Below are 2,641 nucleotides of genomic sequence, written 5' to 3'. Positions count from 1 at the left end.
CCCGGAGCCTGCCCCGTGGGCCGGTGGGAGTGGGCACGCCCCGACGCCGTCTCGCAGCGCCTGCCACTTGGGCATTGCACTTCGTCCCCGGGAGAGGACGCGGTACCCGCTGCAGAGGAACCGCTCACAGGCAGCACAGCGAGGCGGCCGTGGTGGGTGAGGCGCTGGACTCCCACGTGCTGGCCAGTTCGGAGCCTGAATTTTAAAATGTTGATAATTATGTCCCTAGACTCCGCGGAGCTGACTGTGGTCCAAGTCCTGGACCCAGCGGCTTGAAACTCACACGCGTCCAAGATTAGGCTGGATTGTGGGGCCATCCTCCCTGGGGGCTGACTTCTCACTTTCTGCCTCTGGTGAGAGCATACATCTCATAAAAACAAACGGGCCAGCCGGCAGTGGTGTGGAGGTGAAGGCCACTGGACTCCCACATGGCTGACCACGGTTTGAGTCCTGGACCTAGCTCTTGCTTTCTCACTTTCTCCCTCTCTGATAGAAAGAGGCAATAAACAACCTGTTAGGAGGGCCGGCGCTGTAGGACAGCAGTTAGGACAAGCAGACCGGGTAATTAATGGTTTGGTTGCTGGACTCCCACATAGTCAAGTATGGTTCGAGCCCCAGGCCCGGTGGCTTAAAGCTCACACCGGGCACATGTGAATATGTGTGGAGGAGAATGGATTACGGAGTGGCCATACTCAGCGAGTACACACACCCTGTACCAAAAATACCTCTAAAAAACAAAAGGCGGCCGAGTCCCACATGGCTGACTGGGGTTTGAGTCCTGGCTGTGGCAGCCTGAAGAGCCTGGCGGGTGTGAGCCCAAGTGACAGGTGAGGCACTGCAGGGGAGAGACTGGGCATGACCAGGCCCATGGGGGGCGCTCCTCCCTCCCTCTACGTAAAGAGCGAGATGGAGGGAAGTCTGGGGGGGTCTAACTCTTGCTCATGACAACCCGAGATTCAAGCGTACCTTGTCCCGAGCTGCCACATTTGGGGTAATTTGTTACAGGGTCATGTCTAGCAAACACACTGCCTCGTCCTGTCTTTTCTCTCCTGAGTGGCGTGACCTACCAAGTGCCAGCTGGGTGCGCGAGGGGACAGCTACTGGTAAACGGGTTTGGAACGTGTCCATCTCGGTGCCTGGTATGATAGCCGGGGCTGAGACCGAAGGGGATGACCTGGCGTGGGTCAGGATGCCAACGTGGGTGCTTGGAGCCACCTGCCATCTGGCCTTCTGCGGGCCCCATGAGACCAGCGGGGGCCCTCGGACTTCCCTAGCCCCCATGGACAGCCGGTCTGGAGAGAGCGCGTCAACACACAAGGCCTGCCACAGCCCTGCCAGGCGGGCTCCGGGAACACAAAGTCCCCTTGGTGAGGGAGCCACATGGAGAAGGCCCAGAACCTCCGGGAGGACACAGGGCTGAACAGGAAGCAGACAGAGGGAGCAGCCAGGCCAGAGGAACAGTGGTCCGGCCAGGGGAGGCACTCTGGGGAGGCCTGGGCAGACGGGACCTGGGAGCTCTGCCGGGTCGCGGGGGTGGGGACAGCAGGCTGAGGCAGAACCCATGGGGACCACACGAGGACGGGACTTGCCTCGGCAGCTGCCCGTGACCTCGGCCTTGCCGGGCCTGTTCCTTCGTGTTCGGGGAGTCACGATGGCGCCAGCCCGTGGAGGGCTGGGGCTCAGGGCCCGTGACTGTGTCCTGAGGTCAGATGGGAAAGTGCATGTCCACTTTCTTGGAGGCCAGGGAGATGGCAGAGCTGCGACCGGACCCTGAGGGACTGCCCCTCACCACTGCCTCCCCTGCATCGGGGGGAGAGGCCGGCTGGGCTGGTCGTGCAGTGCACACAGTTCCCTGGTGAGCGTGGCGGCCAGCAGGTGGGGACGGCAGGGTGCAGGGCTCCCACGTGGCTGCCTGTCTCTCCAGCAAGCTCATTTTTCCTATAGCAAAAATCTCTCAAAAAGAACCAGCAGATGGCATAATGGTTACGTGGCTGGACTCCCACATGCACAGTAGTTCGCGTCCCAGACCCGGTGGCTTAAACTCATGCCGGGCGCATGTGCGTGTGTGCCCAAGATCCCGAGCGGAGAATGGAGGAGAAGGGATTGCAGGGGGTGATTTCTCACTTTCTGTCTCTCTGTCTCTCTGTCTCCTGGGAACTGCATTCTCTATAGCACAAATCTCTTTAAAAAGGAAAAGAAGAAGTGGGACCCGCTGGGGCTAACCCTGAGTCCCAGCCCTCCACTCTCCTGGCTGGGTCTTGCCTCTGGGAACAGTTTCTCCACCTGTAAAATGAGGACAAAGTTCTGGTAGGTGGTTAAGGCTGCTGGATCCCACACGGCAGGCTGCGTAGTTCAAGTCCCGCCCCAGCAGCTGGAATGGGTGTGTGCCCAAAACCCCACGGAGGAATGGAGAAGGCATCCTGCCCGCTGTGGCCATCCCCAGGGGCGGCGTGGCCGGCCCTCTCCCACGGTAGCATCTCATTGAGACTTTAAATCCTTCAGCACGCGGACAGCGCCTGGAAAACCCGCAGGTCCTCACCCGGAGAGGAGCTGGCATTTGAGGAAACTGAGGCCTGTAAGACCGGAGGGGAGTCTGCTGGGGGCTGGAGGGGCAGCAGCTGGCCCGGGCCTCCCGCCGGCC

The 2,641-nt window shown here is 60.7% G+C and overlaps 1 long non-coding RNA gene across 3 annotated transcripts; it reads left to right on the top strand.

The window, feature by feature from the left end:
* Positions 1–712: 712 nt before the first annotated feature.
* On the top strand, positions 713–2,634 carry LOC102486643 (uncharacterized). Of its 3 annotated transcripts, none has more exons than XR_003548421.1 (3): positions 713–827; positions 2,192–2,307; positions 2,503–2,634. It is a non-coding gene; the product is annotated as an uncharacterized LOC102486643 (long non-coding RNA). The 3 variants fall into 3 exon arrangements; XR_003548419.1 differs by having other exon boundaries at positions 2,173–2,307; XR_003548420.1 differs by lacking the exon at positions 713–827 and adding an exon at positions 1,049–1,367 and having other exon boundaries at positions 2,173–2,307.
* The last annotated feature ends 7 nt before the right edge of the window (positions 2,635–2,641 follow it).

This window comes from Tupaia chinensis, unplaced genomic scaffold (genome assembly GCF_000334495.1).
Source record: "Tupaia chinensis unplaced genomic scaffold, TupChi_1.0 Scaffold149964_1, whole genome shotgun sequence".
Classification (NCBI taxonomy): domain Eukaryota; kingdom Metazoa; phylum Chordata; class Mammalia; order Scandentia; family Tupaiidae; genus Tupaia; species Tupaia belangeri.
This window is presented reverse-complemented; position numbering and strand designations above follow the sequence as displayed.